This window comes from Triticum dicoccoides, chromosome 5A (assembly GCF_002162155.2).
Source record: "Triticum dicoccoides isolate Atlit2015 ecotype Zavitan chromosome 5A, WEW_v2.0, whole genome shotgun sequence".
NCBI classification, from domain to species: domain Eukaryota; kingdom Viridiplantae; phylum Streptophyta; class Magnoliopsida; order Poales; family Poaceae; genus Triticum; species Triticum dicoccoides.
In genome coordinates this window covers 157,421,862-157,448,847 of record NC_041388.1, presented here as the reverse complement: position 1 = coordinate 157,448,847, position 26,986 = coordinate 157,421,862, and positions in this window count along the sequence as shown.

The following is a 26,986-nucleotide window of genomic DNA, read 5'->3' as shown; positions in this document are numbered from 1 at the left end:
ATATAACCCTGCTTTTGCTACTTCACCTATCTGTATTTCTGACAAGGATTATGATTTCTCTATCGATCCTGAGTTAATTACTTTGGTTGAATTTGTCCTTTTTATGGCTATGAATCTAAAACTGTGGTGGCACATCTTACTAAATTAAATGACATAGCCACCCTGTTCACTAATGATGAGAAAACTCGCTATTACTTTATCCTTAAGTTATTTCTGTTCTCATTAAAGGGTGATGCTAAAACATAGTTTAATTCTCTTGATCCTGGTTGTGTGCGTAGTCCCCAGGATATGATTTATTACTTCTCTGCTAAATATTTCCATGCTCATAAGACACAAGCTTCTCTAAGGGAAATATATAATTTTGTGCAAGTTGAAGAAGAGAGTCAACCACAAGCTTGGGGGAGGCTTCTCCAATTACTTAATGCTTTTCCTGATCATCCTATCAAGAAGATTGAAATACTTGATATCTTTTATAATGGACTATCTGATGCTTCCAGAGACCACCTGGATAGTTGTGCTGGTTGTGTTTTCAGTGAAAGAACTATTGATCAAGCTGAATTGCTATTGAATAATATGTTGAGTAATGAAAATGATTGGAGATTTACTGAACCAAATCCTAAGCCAACTCCGAAGAAAAGGGGTATTCTATTTCTCAGTCCTAAAGATATGCAAGAGGAAAAAATTCTATGAAAGAAAAAGGTATTAAAGTTGAAGATGTTAAGAATTTACCACCTATTGAAGAAATACATGGTCTTGATAACCCGACACAGGTAGTAAAGGTAAATTCTCTCTATAGATTTCATGAAGGTGATATTCCCCATAATAAGTCTGCTAGCCAATGCTTAGATGAGTTCGATAATTTTATTGTTAAGCAAGAAAACTTCAATGCTTATGTTGGTAGACAATTGAAACGTAATGCTTATATGATTGAACACTTGAGTGGTTATATGTCTAGAGTTAAAGGTGAACTTAAACTTATTAGTAAACATGCTTCGATGGTTACCACTCAAGTAGAACAAGTGCTTAAAGCTCAGAATGATTTTCTAAATGAATTAAATAATAAGAAAATTGATAATGCTGTTAGAGTTATGACTAGAGGGGGTAAAATGACTCAGGAACCTTTGTACCCTGAGGGCCACCCTAAGAGAATTGAGCAAGATTCAACAGAGAACTAATGTTGATGCACCTAGTTCTTCCAAGAAGAAGAAGAAGAAAAATGATAGGACTTTGCATGCTTCTAGTGAACCTGTTGTTGACACACTTGAGAATCCCAATGATATTTCTATTTCAGATGCTAAAACACAATTTGGTAATGAACATGGACCTAGTGATAATGTTAATGATGATGTTCATGTTGATGCTCAACCTAGCAATGATAATCATGTAGATATTGAACATGTTGTTGATCTTGATAACCCACAATCAAAGAATCAACGTTATGATATGTAACACCGCGGATGTAATTTACCTTATATGTATCCCAACTCTTGCCGTTTCCGGCCTAAGTTATTTTATTTTCCTCGGTGTCGGGTTTTTGTCTCCGTGTGTTTTTGCCTTTGTCATGCATCTCATATCATGTCATCATGTGCATTGCATTTGCATACGTGTTCGTCTCATGCATCCGAGCATTTTCCCCGTTGTCCGTTTTGCATTCCGGCGCACCTATCTCCTCCGGTGGTCCTTTCTACCTATTTTCGTGTGTGGGGGTTAAACATTTCTGGATTGGAATGAGACTTGCCAAGCGGCCTTGGTTTACTACCGGTAGACCGCCTGTCAAGTTTCGTACCATTTGGACTTCGTTTGATACTCCAACGGTTAACCGAAGGACCGAAAAGGCCTCGTTTGTGTTGCAGCCCAACACCCTTCCAATTTGTCCCAAAACCCACCAAAACCTCTCCCATCGTCTAGAGCGTCCAATCACGATCGCGTGGCCGCAAACTGATCCTCATTCTGAGCTTCCTAGCTCCTCCTATCTATAAAAAGGCCTCCTCCCCGAAAATTCTGGATCCAAACCACCCCTAACCCTAGCCCCGCTCCTCTCCGCGCGGCCGGACACGTCCGCCGGCCGCCGGACAGATTGCCGCCGCCACTTGTTGCCTGCCACGTGGCACCCAGCCGCCACCCCGCGCCCGCGGCCCGCCGAGCCCGCTCGGGGCCCTCGCGGCCCAACCGGAGCACGCCGCCGCCTGTCGCCTTCCTCGCCCGAGCCGGCGAGCTCCGACCGCCGCACCTCCGCCCGCCGGCGTCGCTCCGCCCTGCCGCCGCCCTGTTCCACCTCGCCGGCGGCTGCCTCCACCGCCACCTCAACTGCCGCGGGACACCGCTCGACCACCGGCGACGCTGCAGGACGCCGCCTCGCCGCCCCTCGACGTCCGCGTCAAGTACGGCTCCAGCAACCCCTCCCTTCTCCGGCCACCGCAGCTCACTCCGGCGACCTCGATTTCACGAGCTGCTACAGTGCTTGCCGGACGAACCTCGGTTTCCGCGCCGGATCCAGATCTGGTCAAACCTCTCGGTTGACTTCTTCCCCTCTAGCCCTATTTATTTTGCAAACTTTGGCATGCTATAACTCTCTCATCGTAGATCCGATTCGTGCGTGTAGCATATCAAAATGTTGGTCTCGACGAGTACATCATTTCATCTCATTGAATCATTTTCATTTGAGCTCATCTTGAAGCACGAAATGCTGTTAGAAGAGGGCTATGTGGTAAATTTGTCAGATCTGTTTCAGCAAATGGCATTTTGTCATTTTTGCCATGATGAATGTGTGCATGATATGATCCTGAGCTCTACATGTGTTTTGTTATATGCCATGCCATCTTTACAGTGGTGCTTGCCATGTATTTTTGTGATATTTGTGGTGACTAGCACAAGCTTGCAGATAGCGTAATCGGTAATGCTAATTTCAGGGACTTAGAATTTCACCAAGTCCTTGTCCTGATTTTGTCGTTATGCCATATGTTCATGTTGTTTCTTAGTGATCCGTGCCTCTTTTGAGGATGATAAGTAAGGATTTTTTGTTAACATTGTGGTGCTCTATCCATTCATGTCTCTGTTTGCAATTATGGAGCATCCTAGCTTGAGTCAATCGAGCTCTACTTTTGCTATAAAGTGAATCCTGGGAGATTGTTGACATGTTTAGCGATTTTGCCAAGGATGTTGCTATTGATCCGTGCATGCTATGTTGTTGTTCTTGCCATTCCTAGATTCTATGCTATGTATTCTTGCTGGGTGTATGCTTAGTTTGTCATGCCATGCTGTGTAGTGAGTGCATCGAGCTCGTAAACATGCCTACTCGTTAACTGATTTGCATGCTCCAGTTTTTCACTAAGTCTGAGATCTGTTTATGTTTTTGATATGTTCACATGCTTGCCATTGTATTTTCTGATCCCTTTTGGCTCAAGGTCACTAAAGGACTTTTGTTAAGTGCTTTGAGTAGCTTCATGGCATGCCTTGCTTTGCCATGTTAAGATCCTGTAGCTTGTAGTTTTCATGCTCTAAATTGTGCTTCCTGATGATAAATTCCAGACTTGTGTTAATTTCACTAAGTCTGAAACATGTTATCATTTGCTCTTTTGCCATGCTTGTTTGAAGTTGTTAATGGATGAATTAGCCGTAGCTCAGTGTTCATCTTTAGTCAAGCATCATGAGTGGATCCCTGACATGTATATTGTTGCCATGTTTGAGTGCTGTAACATATTTATCTTGATGCATTTAGTTGGTCACTTGCTGATTATCGCAGACCGGTGCCATATTTGTTTTGCTTGCCATTTCCAAACCGTGCATCCGATTCCAGTGATCTTTATATCGATTTCAACCGAAATCACCTCACCTTTCCAGTGGCACTCTTGGATTTCCAAGTTGAGGCCAGGTTCAATCATTCCTTGTGAAATCTTGCATATGCATCACATACCGCATCCCACATATCATACCATGTTTGCATCATGTTGTTTGAGCATTGCACGTGGTTGATTGTGTTCCGTTTGCTTGTTGTTCTTCTTTGGGTAGAGCCGGGAGATGAGTTCGTGAATGAGGAGCCCGTTGAGTTCGCTTACGAGGATCAAGTCAAGTATGAAAACTTTGCAGGCAAGATGATCATACCCTCGAAATCACTTCTATCTTTGCTTGCTAGATGCTCGCTCTTTTGCTATGCCTATGCTACGATGCCTACCACTTGCTTATCATGCCTACCAAATTGCCATGTCAAACTTCTAACCAACCATGTCCTAGCAAACCGTTCATTGGCTATGTTACCGCTTTGCTCAGCCCCTCTTATAGCGTTGCTAGTTGCAGGTGAAGATTGGAGATCGTTCCTTGTTGGAACATTGTTTATTGTTGGGATATCACTATATTATCTTGTCATCTTAATGCACCTATATACTTGGTAAAGGGTGGAAGGCTCGGCCTTTTTCCTAGTGTTTTGTTCCACTCTTGCCACCCTAGTTTCCGTCATGTCGGTGTTATGTTCCCGGATTTTGCGTTCCTTACGCGGTTGGGTTATAATGGGAACCCCTTGACAGTTCACCTTGAATAAAACTCTTCCAGCAATGCCCAACTTTGGTTTTACCATTCACCACCTAGCCTCTTTTTCCCTTGGGTTCTGCGGACTCAAGGGTCATCTTTATTTAAACCCCCGGGCCAGTGCTCCTCTGATTGTTGGTCCAACCTGTCAGCTGCCGGTGGCCACCAGGGGCAACTCTGGGCTGGCCTACCGGAACCTTGGACAATCTGGTGTGCCCTGAGAACAAGATATGTGCTGCTCCTATTGGGATTTTTCGGCACATTCGGGCGGTGTTGCTGGTTTAGTTTTACCATTGTCGAGGATGTCTTGTAACCAGGATGCCGAGTCTGATCGGAATGTCTCGGGAGAAGGAATATCCTTCGTTGACCGTGAGAGCTTGTGATGGGCTAAGTTGGGACTCCCCTGCAGGGTTTTGAACTTTCGAAAGTCGTGCCCGCGATTATGGGCAGATGGGAATTTCTTAATGTCCGGTTGTAGATAACTTGAAACTTAACTTAATTAAAATGAATCAACCGCATGTGTAACCGTGATGGTCTCTTCTCGGCGGAGTCCGGGAAGTGAACACGGTGTTGGGAGTAATGCTTGACGTAGGTTGTTCTAGGATCATTTCTTGATCATAGTTGTCCGACCGTGCTTTTTCCTTCTCTTCTCGCTCTCTTTTACGAATAGGTTAGCCACCATATATGCTAGTCGCTTGTTGCAGCTTCACATCATACCTTGCCTTACCTATAAGCTTAAATAGTCTTGATCGCGAGGGTGTGAGATTGCTGAGTCCTCGTGACTCACAGATTACTTCCAAAACCAGATGCAGGGACCGATGATACCGCTCCAGACGATGCGCTTGAGCTCAACTGGGAGTTCGATGAAGACTCTCGCCGTTACTATGTGTCTTTCCCAGATGATCAGTAGTGGTGCCGAGTTGGGGCGATCGGGGACTTTGTCACATGTGGGGGTTGATCTTTATTTTGGTACCGTAGTCGGACCATGAGTGTATTGGATGATTGTAATGTTATTCATGTATTTGTGTGACGTGGCGAGTGTAAGCCAACTATGTACCTATTCCCCTTTATCTATTTACATGGGTTGTTGTGAAGATTACCTTACTTGCGACATTGCTTTCAATGCGGTTATGCCTCTAAGTCGTGCTTCGACACGTAGGAGATATAGCCGCATCGAGGGCGTTATATGATAAGAGAGACTTTGTTGCTAGGAAGAATGGTAAATAAAGAGAACCATGGCTTCAAAAACCCATGCCTTTTCCTCCTAAACCATCCAAGAAAAAGGATGATGAGGATTTTGAGCACTTTGCTGAAATGATTAGACCTATCTTTTTGCATATGCGTTTGACTGATATGCTTAAAATGAACCCTTATGCTAAGTATATGAAGGATATTGTTACTAATAAAAGAAAGATACCGGAAGCTGAAATTTCCACCATGCTTGCTAATTACACTTTTAAAGGTGGAATACCAAAGAAACTTGGAGATCCAGGAGTACCAACTATACCATGCTCCATCAAAAGAAACTATGTTAAAACTGCTTTATGTGATCTTGGAGCCGGTGTTAGTGTTACGCCTCTCTCTTTATATCGTAGACTTGATTTGAATAAGTTGACACCTACTGAAATATCTTTGCAAATGGCTGATAAATCAACTGCTATACCTGTCGGTATTTGTGAGGATGTGCCTGTTGTGGTTCCAAATGTTACGATTTTAACGGACTTTGTTATTCTTGATATTCCCGAGGATGATAGTATGTCTATTATTCTTGGTAGACCCTTTATGAATACTGCAGGGGCTGTTATTGATTGCAACAAAGGCAATGTCACTTTTCATGTTAATGGTAATGAGGATACGGTACACTTTCCGAGGAAACAACCGCAAGTCCATAGTATCAATTCTATTGGAAAAATTTCAGCGATTACTATTGGAGGTTTTGAATTTCCTCTTCCTACTGTCAAGAAGAAATATGATATTCTTATTGTTGGGGATGTGCATATCCTAGTTGGGGTAACCTAGTGTTATTCGAAATTTCTCCTGTTTCATGCGATTCGGAATGAGTTTGTTAACAAGACTTGATCAACCTTGTTAGTGGATTCCTTTTGATGGGTGTCAGCGTCCTGGGAACGGGGGACCCCAGACTTGCCTGCCTGCGGCCCGCGGCATGGATGAGCCTGCAGGCCGTACGGCCCATCTTCACCAAGAAAGCATCCAAGACCCTCGCGAGGGTCCAAGCCTCGCGAGGCAGACGACGCAAGACCTCCTCGGGAGTAGCCTAGCTAGGCAGGCTCACGAGGAGCAGAGATATCAAGGCGGGGCAAACCTCACGAGACCCTCGTGACGTGAGCAATGACGCACGGCACCAGGCAGGCGCCAGGCGGACACCAATGCGTGTAGCGTCCTTGTTTCCTCTTTGGTGCTAAGGAGGCCAGCGCAGGCGAAGAGTACTGAGGCATCAGGCAAAGGTTGCTATATTGGTGCAACGAGACCAAGACCAGGAGGATGACAAGAAGGAGGTCATCGTGGAGCCCAAGACGGCGTCACCACCAGAGCCTTTGGCAGGCGAAGACCACTTTTGTCAGGATAGCCTGTACTAGCTGTCCCCCTTCGAATTAGCCCGCCATTGTTGGCTCCCTTCCCGCTCGATATTTGGGAAGAGGACGAGGGCCAATATAAATAGGGCTAGCCACCACCTTAGCAAAAGGAGAGGACAGATCACGAAGGCACGGATCATTCAGGGACAGATCATTCAGACCATCCTGACACACACAAGCTCACCGAGCTCAAGAACACCTCAACCTCAGGAGGCTGTTTTTCCTCTCTACTGTTCACCATCAGCCCTAGAGGCAATCCACCACCACCACACTGGAGTAGGGTATTACACCACAATGGTGGCCCGAACCATTATAAATCTTGTGTCTTTCTGTGTTGCGAGTTCGTCGAGTTCGTCCGCGAGATCTTAGCGAGCTAGGGCGTAGATTGGTGGGAAGGAAAGACTTCGTGCGCACCCCAGTGTTCGAACCTTAAGGGTTTGCCGGAACCCCACATACGACAATGGGCATGAGATGGATGAAGTTAGAAAGCACAACTTTCTGTACCCTCTTTTTACTTTCTGTTATTTAGTTTAAATAAAGCAAAAATAGTATTTTTTGTCTGTTTTCTGAATTATCCTTGCAATAAAAAATACCCCGAAAATAAAAGTTCTCCAAATGCCCTGAAAATGAAATATATTTTTTTCTAGAATATTTAAGAATTATTGGCACTAAGAACACACCAGGGGGACCCACCATGTGCCCACGAGGGTGGAGGGCGCACCCACCCCCTAGGCGCGCCCCCCTGCCTCGTGGACCCCACATGGGCCCCCTTCACTTATTATTGCACCCACACACTTCGTCTTCCTCCAGAAAAAATCATTCACTAGCTCAAACCCGAGTTCTAGCTCATCTTGCTGCCATTTTAGATCTCCTTTCTCAAAGCTCCATTCACAAAACTGCCTTAGGGGATTGTCCTTCGGTATGTGACTCCTCCAATGGTCCAATTAGTTTTTGTTCTAGTGCTTTATTTATTGCAAATTTTTGCTACTTAGGTGACCCTGTTCTTGAGTTGCATGTCAAATTTATGTGGTCAAAGGTAGTTTTAATGCATGATATAGCCTCTAGGCACTTGTAGGAGTAGTCGCTATCAATTTTGTTGAGTTTCGTTCACTTTTATTTTTGAGTTACTAAAAATTTCCGAAATTTTTCATAGGAAGAAATATGTTTAGGAAAATGTACCAAGGTGGTTCCTCAAGGAAGCAAGGACCTAGGCCCGCGATACGTGAGCCGAATTATGAACTACCAAGAGAAGCTCAAGTGCGGCCTTATGAATGGGCGTCAGAAGACTTTATGGTCCAAGCAGGAATTAAGGAGGAATTTGACGGGTATGTGCGTAATGCTGAACTTGAGGGCTTCGTGTCAGATAAGTGCCCCCAGTATTATCACCTAACTGATTTCTTTGTGAGATGGTTCAAATTTACATCATCATGAAATTCTCACACTGTCCTATTTGATCTCTATGATAAATCTTATACCATGGACTTAGAAGATTTTAATACTGCTTGTAAACTCCCGAAGTGGGGTAGTGTTAGTGAACCTCGCAAATCTGAATTTAAAGAATTTCTTGCTAGTTTCACTGTGGGGGAATCTAGAGAAATAACACAAGCTACCATAGGGAGCATTCATTTTCCTACCATACATTATTTTGCTCTCTTCGTGGGTAGATGCATTAACGGTAAAGATGAGGCTTGCCACATGTGTGTTCCAGATCTTAGTGTCCTCAAGAGTGCGGTATTGGGTGATAAACAGTACAACTTGGGGGCTATTGTTGCACGTAGGTTGCATCTTAATAGTTTAACTTGAGATTTTCTTGGTGGAATTTATGCAACTCGTGTGGCTAATTTTCTTGAGATACCCATACATGAGAATGATATTGAATTGCCTCCTGCTTATCTAGATTATATTGTTATGGTTCGAAATCAGTTTGTTGAGTGGAACGATCAGTTCCTCTAGTACCGACTAATCTTTGACAGACGACGCACCGTCGATGTTGCTCTCCCTGCTCCTAGTTTCTTTGACTTTCAGACAAAAGGGAGATATGTTATAACCAGGGAGGAGGCGAACGAGTACGAGAGGAGGACGGAGGCAGATCACCTCCAGGCTCCAACTCTTCAGGCAGTAGCTGTTGTACCTCAGTATGACCCCAACTTCAACTTCGGATATCCACCAGACCGGCCATGACCATAGACCAACTTAGGCCAAAAGCCTAAGCTTGGGGGAGTATGTATTTCTCACCGACATTACATTCATGTTCACACACTCATGCCAGTTGTTGGTACTCATACTTTTTCATTGTATCATCCATGCTAGTTTAATTTCTTTTTAAGCCTTCTTCTTGTGTGTTTGAAAAACCTAAAGAAAAACAACAAAATTAGTTGTAGCTTTTAGCTAGTTTACTTTCCATGCATGTAGTAGAAGTAATTAAAAATAAAACCAAAAAATATTCCTCGTTCTTCTTTTGCTTGTTGGGGGCTTTCCTGTGTAAATAGTTTTGTTTCTTTTCTTTGGGGGTCGAGAGGAGAAGACCATGATGGAAATGTTGAGTGGCTCTCATATGCATTATTGTTGATCTAACAAAGAGCCCATATTACCTTGTCTTCTCCCTTGAATTGAATGCTTGCAGATTCCAACTTAGCCAATGCACGTGCCCTATTATTATTGTTCACACCGTTCAGTTGTGCGAGTGAAAAGGCAATAATGACGATATATGATGAACTGATTGAGATGAGAGAAGCTGGTATGAACTCAACCTCTCTTGTTTTTGTAATATGATTAGTTCATCGTTCCTGATTCAGCCTATTATGAATGAAACATGTTTGCAATGACAATTAGAGATTATAGTTTCTCATGACATGCTTAATTTGCTAGGAGTTTATAATGGTTTACCTTGCATGCCAACATGTTATTAAAATGGTTGTGATGTGGTATGATAGGGTGGTATCCTCCTTTGAACGATTCGAGTGGCTTGACTTGGCACATGTTCACACATGTAGTTGAAACAAAATCAACATAGCCTCCACGATATTTATGTTCATGGTGAATTATATCCTACCCATGCTTGCACTCAGTGTTGATTAATTTTAATGCATGTTCATGACTGTTGTCGCTCTCTAGCTGTCGCCTCCCAGTCTCTTTCTGGCCTTCACTTGTACTAAGCGGGAATACTGCTTGTGCATCCACCTCCAATAACCCCCAAAAGTTATTCCATATGAGTCCACCATGCCTTCCTATATGCGGTATCTACCTGCCGTTCCAAGTAAATTTGTATGTGCAACTCTAAACCTTCAAATGAAATTCGGTTTTGTATGCTCGAATACCTCATGTATCAACTAGGGTTGTCTATATCTTCCATGCTAGGCGGGTTATTCTCAGGAGGAGTGGACTCCGCTCCTCACTCACGAGAAAATGCCTGGTAACCGGGATGCCCAGTCCCATGCTCAAATCAAATCAAAATAATTGCAAACAAAACTCCCCCATGATTGTTGTTAGTTGGAGGCACCCGTTGTTTCGGACAAGCCATGGATTGATGTTTGTTGGTGGTAGGGGGAGTATAAACTTTACCATTCTGCTTGGCAACTGCCTATAATGTGTGTAGCATGGAAGATATCGAGATCTCTTGGTTGTTATGTTGACAATGAAAGTATACCGCTCAAAATATTATTCATCTCTATTTCAAAACCCAGCTCTAGCACCTCTACAAATCCCCGCTTCCCCCTGCAAAGGGACTATCTATTTACTTTTATGTTGAGTCATCATCCTCTTATTAGAAAGCACCAGTTGGAGAGCACCGCTGTCATTTGCATGCATTACTATTAGTTTTCATTGAGTATGACTGGATCTCTTTTACCATGAATTAGAATTTCCAGTCAGCCCTTGATCTTCAGAGGTGCTCTACATTTATGTTTTGCGGTCTCCGAAAGGGATAGCGAGATACAATCTTGTTATATCTCATTATGATTGTTTTGAGAAAGTGTTGTCATCTAAGATTTACTATTATGGCTCGCTAGTTGATTATGTCATTGATATCAGTAAACATGAGACCTAAATGTTATTGTGAATATGGTTAGTTCATAATCTTTCCTAAAAACTTGAATGTTGGCTTTACATATTTACAACAACAAGAGCAAACAGAGTTTGTAAAAGTTTTTCTTTATCACTTTCAGTTTGTCAACTGAATTGCTTGAGGACAAGCAAAGGTCTAAGCTTGGGGGAGTTGATACGTCTCCAACGTATCTACTTTTCCAAACACTTTTGCCCTTGTTTTGGACTCTAACTTGCATGATTTGAATGGAACTAAACCGGAATGACGTTGTCTTCAGCAGAATTGCCATGGTGTTATTCTTGTGCAGAAATAGAAGTTCTCGGAATGGCCTGAAAATCAACAGAGAATATTTTTGGAATATATAAAAAATATTGGAGAAAGAATCAAGGTGAGGGGGCCCACACCCTGTCCACGAGGGTGGGGGGTGCGCCTACCCCCCTGGGCACACCCCTACCTCGTGGGCCCCCTGGTGCTCCACCGACCTCAACTCCAATTCTATATATTCATGTTCGGGGAGAAACAACTCAGAGAAAAGGATTCATCGCGTTTTACGATAGGGAGCCGCCGCCAAGCCCCAATCTCTCTCGGCATGGCTAATCTGGAGTCTGTTTGGGGCTCAGAGAGGGGAATCCGTTGCCATCGTCATCATCAACCTTCCTCCATCACCAATTTCATGATGCTCACCACCGTGCATGAGTAATTCCATCATAGGCTTGCTGGACGGTGATGGGTTGGATGAGATTTATCATGTAATCGAGTTAGTTTTGTTAGGGTTTGATCCCTAGTATCCATTATGTTCTGAGATTGATGTTACTATGACTTTGCTATGCTTAATGCTTGTCACTAGAGCCCGAGTGCCATGATTTTAGATCTGAGCCTATTATGTTTTCATGAATATATATGAGTTCTTGATCCTATCTTGCAAGTCTATAGTCACCTATTATATCTTATGATCCATTAATCCCAAAGTGACAATAATCGGGATACTTAGCGGTGATGACCGTAGTTTGAGGACTTCATGTATTCACTAAGTGTTAATGCTTTGGTCCGATACTCTATTAAAAGGAGGCCTTAATATCCCTTAGTTTCCAATAGGACCCCGCTGCCACGGGAGGGTAGGATTAAATATGTCATGCAAGTTCTTTACCATAAGCATGTATGACTATATTCGGAATACATGCCTACATTACATTGATGAACTGGAGCTAGTTTTGTGTCACCCTATGTTATAACTATTGCATGAGGAATCGCATCCGACATAATTATCCATCACTGATCCATTGCCTACGAGCTTTTCACATATTGATCTTTGCTTAGTTACTTTTCCGTTGCCACTGTTACAATCACTACAAACCTGCTACTATTACCTTTGCCACCGTTACCAGTACTATCATATTACTTTGCTACTAAATACCTTGCTGTAGATATTAAGTTTTCTAGGTGTGGTTGAATTGACAACTCAGCTACTAATACTTGAGTATATTCTTTGGCTCCCCTTGTGTCGAATCAATAAATTTGGTTTGAATACTCTACCCTCAAAAACTTTTGCAATCCCCTATACTTGTGGGTTATCAGTCTGCCCTTGCTATGGTGGTGGCTAAGTCCTATTTATAGTGGCCTTGATCCTCTTCCCAAATGTTAGGCAGGAAGGGATCCCACAACAGCCAAGTTTGAAGGGAGAAAACTTGTACAAGCTATCCTGACAAAAGTAGTCTTCGCCTGCAAAAGGATCTAGTGATGACGCTGTCGTGGTCTACACAATGACCTTCGTCCTTCCATCCTGGCGGTCTTGTTTTTGTTGCACCGATATGGAAACCTTTGCCTGATGCCTTGGGACTCCGCACATGTGCTTGCCTCCTTAGCACCAAAGAGGAAACTGGTACTCTGCACCCGCTGGCGCCTGCCTGGCCTTGGTTGTCATGGCTCACGTCACGTGAACCTCATGAGGTGCGCCTTGCCTTGATATCTCTGCTCCTCAGGAGACAGACTAGCAAGGCTACCCCCAGGAAGGTCTTGGTGTTGTCTGCCTCGCGAGGCTTGGCCCCTCGCAAGGGTCTTGAGTGGTTCCTACTGAAGCTGGGCTGTACGAGGCCGTCGATGGAGCCACGCCATAGGCCGCATGCAGGCAAGTCTGGGCACCCCCGGTCCCAAAACACCGGCACCAGCCCCTGGGCCCAAGGCGTGCTCGAACTTGGCTTCGAGGTGAAGCCAAAGGGCAAGTACGGAGCGCCGCGAGCCCCAACCTCCTGCAGCCTCGGTTGATGCGTGGCGATTGATGGGACGTGGGCGCCCCCACTTCCCCATGCAGCCTTGATATTCGCCGATCTGGCGGTCGCCGTTGCCAACGCATCTATGCTCTCATAACCTAGCTGTGTGTTCCCATGGCTTCTTCGCCTTCCAGAGAGATAGAGGCTTCCTTCCCTGGTCTGACCTCGGCATTGGTCCTCCTTGTCGCTATGGCGCCGTGCCCGAAGAAGAAGGGAAAGGGGAAAGTCTGCACTCCGGTGGAATCGCCGCCGGCCTTCGAGCCTGCCATCGAGCGGTCGGTAGTGGTCAATTAGGAAGGGCTGGACATGGTTCGCCTAGCGCTCGCCTCCAATTCCAACAAATGGGGGGCGACCGTGGCCTGGCCCGCTTCTCGCGCCATGGTTGATATGACAGCCACTAAGATCCCCATCCAACTTCATGCCCTCTGGGCCGGCCCGATTCCCCCTTTCTCTGCTTTCTTCAATGTCGTGCTCTCGCATTACCAAATCCATGTGCTGCATCTGGATCTCCAATCCATCATTCTCCTCTCCATCTTCGCCTTTGTCTGCGAGGCCATGGTGGGCATTGCTGCTACCTCTTGAGCACTGCGTTGGATTTCCTTGAAGAGGAAAGGATTATGCAGCAAAGTAGCGTAAGTATTTCCCTTAGTTTTTGAGAACCAAGGTATCAATCCAGTAGGAGGCTACGCGCGAGTCCCTCGTACCTGCACAAAACAAATAACTCCTCGCAACCAACGCGATAAGGGTTTGTCAATCCCTTCACGGTCACTTACGAGAGTGAGATCTGATAGATATTATAAGATAATATTTTTGGTATTTTTGTGATACAGATGCAAAGTAAAAATAAAAGCAAAGGAAATAACTAAGTATTGGAAGATTAATATGATGAAGATAGACCCGGGGGCTATAGGTTTCACTAGTGGCTTCTCTCAAGAGCATAGGTATTTTACGGTGGGTGAACGAATTACTGTCGAGCAATTGACAGAATTGAGCATAGTTATGAGAATATCTAGGTATGATCATGTATATAGGCATCACGTCCGAGACAAGTAGACTGACTCCTGCCTGCATCTACTACTATTACTCCACTCATCGACCGCTATCCAGCATGCATCTAGAGTATTAAGTTCATGAAAACAGAGTAATGCCTTAAGAAAGATGACGTGATGTAGAGGGATAGATTCATACAATATGATAAAAAAACCATCTTGTTATCCTCGATGGCAACAATACAATACGTGCCTTGCTGCCCCTACTGTCACTGGGAAAGGACACCGCAAGATTGAACCCAAAGCTAAGCACTTCTCCCATTGCAAGAAAGATCAATCTAGTAGGCCAAACCAAACTGATAATTCGAAGAGACTTGCATAGATAACCAATCATACATAAAAGAATTCATAGAAGATTCAAATATTGTTCATAGATAATCTTGATCATAAACCCACAATTCATCGATCTCAACAAACACACCACAAAAAGAAGATTACATCGAATAGATCTCCACAAGAGAGGGGAGAACATTGTATTGAGATCCAAAAAGGGAGAAGAAGCCATCTAGCTAATAACTATGGACCCGAAGGTCTGAGGTAAACTACTCACACTTCATCGGAGAGGCTATGGTGTTGATGTAGAAGCCCTCCGTGATGGATGCCCCCTCCAGCGAAGCTCCAGAACAGGCCCCAAGATGGGATCTCGTGGATACAGAAAGTTACGGCGGTGAAATTAGGGTTTTGGCTCTGTATCTGATCGTTTGGGGGTACGTAGGTATATATAGGAGGAAGGAGTACGTCGGTGGTGCAACAGGGGGCCCACGAGGGCGGAGGGCGTGCCTGGGGGTAGGCGCGCCCCCCTACCTCGTGGCCTCCTCCTTTATTTCTTGACGTATGGTCCAATTCTCCTGGATCATGTTCGGTGAGAAAATCACGTTCCCGAAGGTTTCATTCCGTTTGGACTCCGTTTGATATTCCTTTTCTTCGAAACCCTAAAATAGGCAAAAAACAACAATTCTGGGCTGGGCCTCCGGTTAATAGGTTAGTCCCAAAAATAATATAAAAGTGGATAATAAAGTCCAATAATGTCCAAAATAGTACATAATATATCATGGAGCAATCAAATATTATAGATACATTGGAGACCTATCAAGCATCCCCAAGCTTAATTCCTGCTCGTCCTCGAGTAGGTAAATGATAAAAAGATAATTTTTTATGCGGAGTGCTACTTGGCATAATTTTAATGTAATTCTTTCTTAATTGTGGTATGAATATTCAGATCCGAAAGATTCAAGAGAAAAGTTCATATTGACATAAAATAATAATACTTCAAGCATACTAACGAAGCAATTATGTCTTCTCAAAATAACATGGCCAAAGAAAGTTCATCCCTACAAAATTATATAGTTTAGTCATGCTCCATTTTCGTCACACAAGAATGCTCTCGTCATGCACAACCCCGATGACAAGCCAAGCAATTGTTTCATACTTTAGTAATCTCAAACCTATAAACTTTCACGCAATATATGAGCACGAGCCATGGATATAGCACTATGGTTGGAATAGAATATGATGGGGGTTATGTGGAGAAGACAAAAAGGAGAAAGTCTCACATCAACGAGGCTAGTCAATGGGCTATGGAGATGCCCATCGATTGATGTTAATGCAAGGAGTAGGGATTGCCATGCAACGGATGCACTAGAGGTTATAAATGTATGAAAGCTCAACAAAAGAAACTAAGTGGGTGTGCATCCTACTTGCTTGCTCACGAAGACCTAGGGCACTTGAGGAGGCCCATTGTTGGAATATACAAGCCAAGTTCTATAATGAAATATTCCCACTAGTATATGAAAGTGACAAAACAAAAGACTCTCTATCATGAAGATTATGGTGCTACTTTGAAGCACAAGTGTGGCAAAGGATAGTAGCATTGTCCCTTTTATTTGTATTTTTTATTTGGCCTTTCTTTTCTTTTTTATTTGTCCTTTTTTTTGGACAATGCTCTATTAATGATGATCATCACACTTCTATTTACTTACAACTCAAGAATTACAACTCGATACTTAGAACAAGATATGACTCTATATGAATGCCTTTGGCGGATTACCGGGATATGCAATGAACCAAGAGTGACATGTATAAAAGAATTATGAACGGTGGCTTTGCCACAAATACTATGTCAACTACATGATCATGCTTAGCAATATGACAATGATGAATGTGTCATGATAAACGGAATGGTGGAGAGTTGCATGGCAATATATCTCGGAATGGCTATGGAAATGCCATAATAGGCAGGTATGGTGGCTGTTTTCAGGAAGATATAAGGAGGTTTATGTGTGAAAGAGTGTATCATATCACGGGGTTTGGATGCACTGGCAAAGTTTGCACCAACTCTCAATGTGAGAAAGGGCAATGCACGGTACCGAAGAGGCTAGCAATGATGGAAGGTGAGAGTGCGTATAATCCATGGTCTCAACATTAGTCATAAATAACTCACATACTTATTGCAAAAATCTAAAAGTCATCAAAAACCAAGCATTATGCGCATGCTCCTAGGGGGATAGATTGGCAGGAAAAGACCATCGCTCGTCCCCGACTGCCACTCATAAGGAGGACAATCAAATAACACCTCATGTTTCAAATTTATTACATAACGTTTACCATACGTGCATGCTACGGGACTTGCAAACTTCAACACAAGCATTTCTCAAATTCAAAACTACTCAACTAGCACGACTTTGATATTATTACCTCCATATCTCAAAACAATCATCAAGCATCAAACTTCTCTTAGGATTCAAAACACTCATAAGAAATTTTTTACTAATCTTGAATACCTAGCATATTAGGATTATTTAAGAAAATTACCATGATATTTAAGACTCTCAAAATAATCTAAGTTAAGCATGAGAGATCAATAGTTTCTATAAAACAAATCCACCACCATGCTCTAAAAGATATAAGTGAAGTACTAGAGCAAAACTATATAACTCAAAAAGATATAAGTGAAGCACATAGAGTATTCTAACAAATTCCAAATCATATATGGCTCTATCAAAAGGTGTGTACAGCAAGGATGATTGTGGTAAACTAAAAAGCAAAGACTCAAATCATACAAGATGCTCCAAGCAAAACACATATCATGTGGTGAATAAAAATATAGCTCCAAGTAAAGTTACCGATAGAAGTAGACGAAAGAGGGGATGCCTTCCAGGGCATCCCCAAGCTTTGGCTTTTAGGTGTCCTTAGATTATCTTGGGGGTGCCATGGGCATCCCAAATCTTAGGCTCTTGCCACTCCTTGTTCCATAATCCATCAAATCTTTACCCAAAACTTGAAAACTTCACAACACAAAACTTAAAATAGAAAATCTCGTGAGCTCCGTTAGCGAAAGAAAACAAAAGATCACTTCAAGGTTCTGTAATGAACTCATTCTTTATTTATATTTGTGTTAAACCTAATGTATTACAACTTCTCTATGGTTTATAAACTATTTTACTAGCCATAGGTTCATCAAAATAACCAAACAACACACGAAAAACAGGATATGTCAAAAACAGAACAGTCTGTAGTAATCTGTAGCTAGTGCAAGATCTGGAACTCCAAAAATTCTAAAATAAATTTCTGGACGTGAGGAATTTATCTATTAATAATCTGAAAAAGGAATTAACTAAATAGAACTTTCAAAATAAAAATGGCAGCAGTTCTCGTCAGCGCTAAAATTTCTGTTTTTTACAGCAAGATATCAAGACTTTCCGCCAAGTCTTCCCAACGGTTCTGCTTGGCACAAACACTAATTAAGCACAAAAAGCACAACCAAAACAAAGGCTAGATAAATTATTTATTACTAAACAGGAGCAAAAAGCAAGGAATAAAAATAAAATTTGGTTGCCTCCCAACAAGCGCTATCGTTTCACGCCCCTAGCTAGGCATAAAAAGCAAGGATAGATCTAGGTATTGCCATCTTTGGTAGGCAATCCATAAGTGGCTCTCATAATAGATTCATAAGATAATTTAATTTTATTTCTAGGGAAGTGTCCCATTCCTTTCCTTAGAGTAAATTGGAATCTAATATTTCCTTCCTTCATATCAATAACTGCACCAATCGTTCTAAGGAAAGGTCTACCAAGAATAATTGGACATGAAGGATTGCAATCTATGTCAAGAACAATAAAATCTACGGGCACATAATTTCTATTTGCAACAATAAGAACATCATTAATTCTTCCCTTAGGTTTGTTAATAGTGGAATCCGCAAGGTGCAAGTTTAGAGAGCAATCATCAAAATTACGAAAACCTAACAAATCACACAAAGTCTTTGGAATCGTGGAAACACTAGCACCTAAATCACATAAAGCATAGCATTCATGATCTTTAATCTTAATTTTAATAGTTGTTTCCCACTCATCATAAAGTTTTCTAGGGATAGAAACTTCTAACTCAAGTTTTTCTTCATAAGAATGCATCAAGGAATCAACGATATGTTTAGTAAATGCTTTATTTTGACTATAAGCATGAGGAGAATTTAGCACGGATTGCAACAAGGAAATACAATCAATCAAAGAGCAATTTTCATAATTAAATTCCTTGAAATCCAAAATAGTGCGTTTAGCAACATCTAGGGTTTTAATTTCTTTGATCCCACTTTCATCAAATTTAGCATCAAGATCTAAAAACTCCGAATTTTTGGAACGCCTTCTAGGTAAAGGTGGATCATATTCAGTCCCATCATTATAAAAATTCATATTGCAACACAAAGATTTAATAGGGGACACATCAATAACTATTAGATCTTCATCTTTATTTTCATAGGAACTAGAAGAACACGCTCTTATAAAGGCATGTTTCTTAGCACGCATCCTAGCGGTTCTTTCTTTGCACTCATCAATGGAAATTCTCATGGCTTTGAGAGACTCATTAATATCATGCTTAGGAGGAATAGATCTAAGTTTCAAAGAATGACCATCAAGAGAAATTCTATCAACGTTCCTAGCCAACTCATCAATCTTAAGCAATTTTTCTTCAATCAAAGCATTGAAATTCTTTTGCGAAGTAATAAATTCTTTAATATTAGATTCAAAATCAGAGGGCATCTTATTATAATTTCCATAAGAATTGTTGTAGGAATTACTATAATTATTAGAGGGATTACTAGGATACAGCCTGGGATTAAAATTTCCTCTATATGCGTTGTTACCAAAATTGTTCCTACCAACAAAATTCACATCCATAGATTCATTATTATTCTCAATCAAAGTAGACAAGGGCATATCATTAGGATCAGAAGAAACACTCTTATTAGCAAATAATTTCATAAGTTCATCCATCTTTCCACTCAAAACATTACTTTCTTCTATCGCATGCACCTTTTTATTAGTAGATCTTTCAGTATGCCATTGAGAATAATTAGCCATAATATTATCTAGGAGTTTAGTAGCTTCTCCTAAAGTGATTTCCATAAAAGTGCCTCCCGCGGCCGAATCTAAAAGATTTCTAGAAGCAAAATTCAATCCGGCATAAAAATTTTGTATAACCATCCACAAATTCAAACCATGAGTAGGGCAATTACGTATCATTAATTTCATCCTCTCCCAAGCTTGTGCAACATGTTCATGATCAAGTTGCTTAAAATTCATAATATCGTTTCTAAGGGAGATGATCTTAGCAGGAGGAAAATACTTAGAGAGAAAAGCATCTTTGCACTTGTTCCAAGAATCAATACTATTTTTAGGCAAAGACGAAAACCAAGCTTTAGCACGATCTCTTAGAGAAAAAGGAAATAGCTTCAATTTAGCAATATCATTATCCACATCTTTCTTCTTTTGCATATATCACACAAATCAACGAAGCTCTTTAGATGGGAAGCGGCATCCTCACTAGGAAGGCCGGAAAACGGATCTTTCATGGCAAGATTCAATAAAGCGGCATTAATGTCACAAGATTCAGCACCGGTAAGAGGAGCAATCGGAGTGCTAATAAAATCATTGTTGTTGGTATTGGTAAAGTCACACAATTTAGTGTTATCTTGAGCCATCGTGACAAGCAAGTAATCCAACACACAAGCAAACAAAAAGCAAGCGGGAAAAAAGAGGCAAATAGAGAAAGAGAGGGAGGATAGAGATAGAGAGGGCGAATAAAACGGTAAGGGTAAAGTGGGGGGGGGAGGAAAACGAGAGGAAAATGGAAAATAATGTAATGCGGGGGATAAGGGTTGTGATGGGTACTTGGTATATTGACTTTTGTGTAGACTCCCCGGCAACGGCGCCAGAAATTCTTCTCGCTACCTCTTGAGCACTGTGTTGGATTTCCTTGAAGAGGAAAGGATGACGAAGCAAAGTAGCTTAAGTATTTCCCTCAGTTTTTGAGAACCAAGGTATCAATCCAGTACGAGGCTACGCGTGAGTCCCTCGTACCTGCACACAACAAATAACTCCTCGCAACCAATGCGATAAGGGGTTGTCAATCCCTTCACAGTCACTTACGAGAGTAAGATCTGATAGATATGATAAGATAATATTTTTGGTATTTTGGTGATAAAGATGAAAAGTAAAAATAAAAGCAAAGGAAATAACTAAGTATTGGAAGATTAATATGATGAAGATAGACCCGGGGGCCATAGGTTTCACTAGTGGCTTCTCTCAAGAGCATAGGTATTTTACGGTGGGTGAACGAATTACCGTTGAGCAATTGACAGAACTGACCATTGTTATGAGAATATCTAGGTATGATCATGTATATAGGCATCACGTCCGAGACAAGTAGACCGACTCCTGCCTGCATCTACTACTATTACTCCACTCATCGACCGCTATCCAGCATGCATCTAGAGTATTAAGTTCCTGGAAACAGAGTAACACCTTAAGCAAGATGACATGATGTAGAGGGATAAATTCATGCAATATGATAAAAACAACATCTTGTTATCCTCGATGGAAACAATAAAATACGTGCCTTGTTGCCCCTACTGTCACTTGGAAAGGACACCGCAAGATTGAACCCAAAGCTAAGCACTTATCCCATTGCAAGAAAGATCAATCTAGTAGGCCAAACCAAACTGATAATTCGAAGAGACTTGCACAGATAACCAATCATACATAAAAGAATTCAGAGAAGATTCAAATGTTGTTCATAGATAATCTTGATCATAAACCCTCAATTCATCGGTCTCAACAAACACACCGCAAAAAGAAGATTACATCGAATAGATCTCCACAAGAGAGGGGGAGAACATTGTATTGAGATCCAAAAAGGGAGAAGAAGCCATCTAGCTAATAACTATGGGCCCGAAGGTCTGAGGTAAACTACTCACACTTCATCGGAGAGGCTAAGGTGTTGATGTAGAAGCCCTCCGTGATGGATGCCCCCTCCGGCGGAGCTCCGGAACAGGCCCCAGGATAGGATCTCGTGGATACAGAAAGTTATGGCGGTGGAATTAGGGTTTTGGCTTCGTATCTGATCGCTTGGGGGTACGTAGGTATATATAGGAGGAAGGAGTACGTCGGTGGAGCAACAGGGGGCCCACGAGGGTGGAGGGCGCGCCCCCTACCTCGTGGCCTCCTCCTTTATTTATTGACATAGGGTCCAAGTCTCCTGGATCATGTTCGGTGAGAAAATCATGTTCCCGAAGGTTTCATTCCGTTTGGACTTCGGTTGATATTCCTTTTCTTCAAAACCCTAAAATAGGCCAAAAAACAACAATTCTGGGTTGGGCCTCCGGTTAATAGATTAGTCCCAAAAATAATATAAAAGTGGATAATAAAGCCCAATAATGTCCAAAACAGTAGATAATATAGCATGGAGCAATAAAAAATTATAGATACGTTGGAGACGTATCAATTGCCCCTTCTGTGGCCTTGTTTCGCCATTTCTTCTCTCTTCACTTGACCGATGGCCGCGAGTGCTCGGGGTGCATGACCTTCCATGCTGTAGCGGAAACGACTGGCTCGGGGATCCACATTGAGCTCTCACCAGTGACGTCCAGATGAAGGAAGAGCTCGCCATCCACAAGGAGCTCTGCACATCTCAGGAGCTGTTCAACCTGGCGAACAGGTGCGCAAGAGCTGAGGAGGGGCGTCTCTCTCTCCTTGAGCCGCCAGCCGTGTGCGCGGAGGAGAATAAGGCCAAGGTCAAGGATGTGAAGCGCAAGGAGGTAGTTGTGCTCGCAGCGGAGCCCGACATCAAGCAAGGCAGAGATCAGCCCGAGTCATCCAAGAACGGCCGACGGTAGCAGTAGCGGTCTAGGTGAAACAAGCTCTACTACTATAATTGCCACCGCGTTGCCCCCAGGCTAGATATAGTAGTAGCGCCCTTCCGAGGACGCGCTACTGCTAAAGTACTTAGTAGCAACGTTTTCCTTCAAAACACACTACTGCTAAGTATTACACCTAATTAAGTTTAGTCCCATACTGCTAAGCGAACAAGGTGTTTACCTCCTTAAATATGTTACTTCTCAAACTATCTCGAGCACTTGGTCTTCATTGAACTATATGTGTAGGATTTGTGGCTGCAATATGAATCCTCACCTGTGCCTATACAGGTACTGTCGGTGTCAAAACCGGCGGATCTCGGGTAGGGGATCCCGAACTGTGCGTCTTGGTGGATGGTAACAGGAGGCAGGGGACACGATGTTTTACCCAGGTTCGGGCCCTCTTGATGGAGGTAAAACCCTACGTCCTGCTTCATTAATATTGATGATATGGATAGTAAAAGAGTAGATCTACCATGAGATCGGAGAGGCTAAACCCTAGAAGCTAGCCTATGGTGTGATTGTATGTTCTGTCCTACGGACTAAAACCCTCCGGTTTATATAGACACCGGGGAGGGCTAGGGTTACATAGAGTCGGTTACAATGGTAGGAGATCTACATATCCGTATTGCCAAGCTTGCCTTCCACGCCAAGGAAAGTCCCTTCCGGGCATGGGACGAAGTCTTCAATATTGTATCTTCATAGTCCAGGAGTCCGGCCGAAGGTATAGTCCGGCTATCCGGACACCCCCTAATCCATGACTCCCTCAATAGCCCCTGAACCAGGCTTCAATGACGACGAGTCATGCGTGCATATTGTCTTCGGCATTGCAAGGCGGGTGCCTCCTCCAGGTACTTCATAGAAGATTTTGAACACATGGATAGTGTCCGGATCTGCAAAATAAGTTTCCACATATTGCCATAGAGAGAATAATATTTACACAAATCTAATCTGCTGACGTATTCCGTAGCGTTACATCACACCATGGCCAAGTCTTTATTCGAATCGTTTTACTGTCCCACCTCAGCGCGTTTAGCGAGGCGGTTTCCTTGGCACGTCTTGTCAAAGCAGAGATCGTGTCCCCTTATTCCGGGATTCTCATCAATATGGGCGTGGGTAACCCAACTGCGCCATTGATTACGGCGCTTGGGAGATAAGCGAGTTTTACCAGGCTGGTGGGGACACATAGTCGCGTCCACCCATATAAGGGGATAAGGATCCACCTTTTCATCCACGCCTTCTTCCTCCTTTGCCTATCCATTTCCGCGCACTCAAGCTCCAGCGCCCAAGTCTGCACACCCCACCTCAACCTTCTCCAGCCATGTCCGGAGCGGGAGGCAAGTGGATGGTCTCCTCCGTCACGGAGGGACACATCAAAAAACTGAGGAAGGCCGGATACTTGTCTAACGACATTGCGCACCGGCTTCCCAAAGAGGGGCAGCTCATCCCCACCCCTAGGCCCCATGAGAGGGTGGTGTTCCTCCCCCATTTCCTCCATGGACTGGGCTTCCCTCTCCACCCATTTGTCCGGGGGCTCATGTTCTACTATGGCCTGGATTTCCACGATCTGGCCCCGAACTTTGTCCTCAACATCTCGGCGTTTATCGTTGTGTGCGAGGCTTTCTTCTGCATCCGCCTCCATTTCGGCCTATGGCTCAAGACTTTCAATGTCAAGCCGAAGGTGGTGCACGGCACCTAGGCGGAGTGCGGAGGCGCCATGGTGGGCAAGATGCCCAACGTCCTATGGCTCGAGGGCTCCTTCATGGAGTCTCTAAAGGGGTGGCAATCGGGGTGGTTTTACATCACCGAGCCGCGCGACCCTGAATGGGTCGCAACCCCCGAGTTCCGATCCGGACCCCCTACGCGGCTCACCTCCTGGAAAGAGATGGGCCTGTCATGCATGGGGTAAAAAGGGAGAGCTGACCAGAATCCAAACATGCGTCCAAACCCTGGTGGACAAGAAGCTCAAACTTGTCAACGTAGTCCAGGTTATGCTCATCCGCCGGATCCTCCCGTGTCAACAACGGGCTTTCAACCTATGGGAGTTCGACCTGGGCAACACCGAACTCTGAGCAGGCTCTTCGACAAGACGTACAAAGGTGCCTAGAAGGTGCTTTTCAAGGGCGCCGAGGCCCCCGCATCCGTTACCGAGGATCACGGATTCAGCACGCAGCGTCACGCTCGTGCAGTAAGCTGTTTTTACCTTTTACAGGGTATTAGTTTTTCATAGTTTGACTCCATGCGGGATCTAAGCTCCCTTACCTTTGACAGGATTGGCAGGAGATGACTGGACAGATCAACTGTCCGGCTCCTTTGCCCGAAGGCCCAGCGGACGCTCGCTTGGCGAAGCTGCTGGTTCCGGCACCCTATGTGGTGCCGGAGAAGAAGGCCAAGAAGAAGGCCACAGGGACTCAAAAGAGTGCCCGGCGCCAGGAGGTGTCGGATTCATCATCCGACGAATCCAAGACGCACTCCTACTGTGAAGACGAGGAGGAGGAAGAAGAGACCTCTCCCCCTCCAGCGGGAGGAGGGAAGAAAAGGAAGGCTGCCCCAACTGGGGAGGCCGAAGTGTCCAAGAAGGCGAAGACCCTTCCTCTCGACTACTCCACCAACGCCGACGACGGCGAAGAGGAGTGGCCGCACAGGGCAAAGCCCCTGGCAAGATCGTAAGTATTCAGACACCAAAGCAATTCATAATGTTCCTTTCTTGCACAGCTCCTCCTTACGCCGAATATGACTATGCAGTTCGCCCAAGGCCGGGCTCGACGAGTCGTCGAGCGGCTCCCTGGATTCGCCGGATGTGAATTCATTTCTGACGGCTACCTCCCCCACCCTACGAACGATGCCGAGGTGGCATCCCAACAGGTTCCAAGCCAGGAGGAGGTGGTCCTAGAGGCGCCGCAAGGCGACCTCCCAGACTCCAGGTGCAAAGGGGATAAAACGCCCAAGGGCCACGAGTCCGGCTTTGAGCCGGACACCGCGCCGGAACCTTCAATGGTTCCGGACTCTGGTAGGCAGCCTCCTTCCAAGAGGAGCAAGCCTACCGAGCCGGTGACCTCCGTCCAACTGGAGGCACCGGACAATTTGTTGGAGGTTCTTAAAGGCGCTTCCATCGACGAGGGGCACCGCACTATTATGAGTGCGGTGATTCAGAAGGTTCACTCCGCCAAGAGCGGACTGACTGAATCCTGTGCCAGCCTTCTAACAGGCTTTGAGGTAAGTAAAGAATATGTAAAAATATTGCCGCATAGACAGTAGCCCCTGATGCTCTGTTCGACATTCGGAAAGAAAAGCTGAATAGAGGATCTAATAACATTCGCAGGAGTCTAACATAATCAAGTCAATATGCGTATGCAGGCTTCGCTGCTGGCCTCCACCGCACTGACTGCGGAGGTGGATATGCTGAAGCAAAACCTCGCGCGGTCCGAGAACGAGCTCGGCCATGCCAAGAGGCAACTCGAGGAGAAGGAAGGTAAGTAATACCTTGCGCAAGTATATAGAGAAGATGTGGTTGCCAAAAATGACAGGATCAACGTGCTATTATAGGGGCCATGACCGAGGTGGCAACCCTTAAGAAAGCGCTGTCCGAGGACAAAAATCGAGCGGCCGCGGAGCACACAGAGAGAGGGAAGTAGGAGGCGCGGGTAGAGGTGGTGCAGAAAGAGCTCCAGGCTCTCGTGAAAAAACACGAGAGTTTGGAGCTTGACTCAAAGACGCAAGCGTCCGAGCTTGCGGCAGCCCTCGAAAGCGCGAAGTCTGCCAAGGCCGAAGCCCAGAAAGCCCTCCAAGAAATTGAAGCGATGAAGAAGATAGCGGTGGGTAAGGCATTCATTATGCAAAGCAAGCACGTGAAAGTGAATTACTTGTTACTTACCCGAGTCCGGAGCTCTCCAGGAGCATTCGCAGGTTTACCCCATAGTGCATCTGATGCCGCCGCCTACTACCGATCCGAGGAGGGGAGCTCGACGAAGAAGGTGTTCTGGTCTCAGTATGCTGAGGCCGGACAACTGGTGCCTTTGAGCGACCAACTGAAGCAAATGGTTGAGCTCCACAAGGTGGCCGAACAGGCCATAAAGGGCCTCGCAGTTCGGCATTGGCCTGGAGAGGCTCTGCCTGGGAGCTACTTCGGGCTGGTGAGGCGGCTGGTGGATGCCTGTCCACGGCTTGAAGTAATCAAGCACTTCATCTACATCGAAGGTGCCCGTAGGGCGCTTGCCCGTGCTAAAGTGCACTGGGGCAAGATGGATGCGGAGAAGCTGGTGAAGGACGGGTCGCCGCCGGGCAAGGAGCATCGCGTCCCAGAAGCGTATTATGAGGGCGTCCTG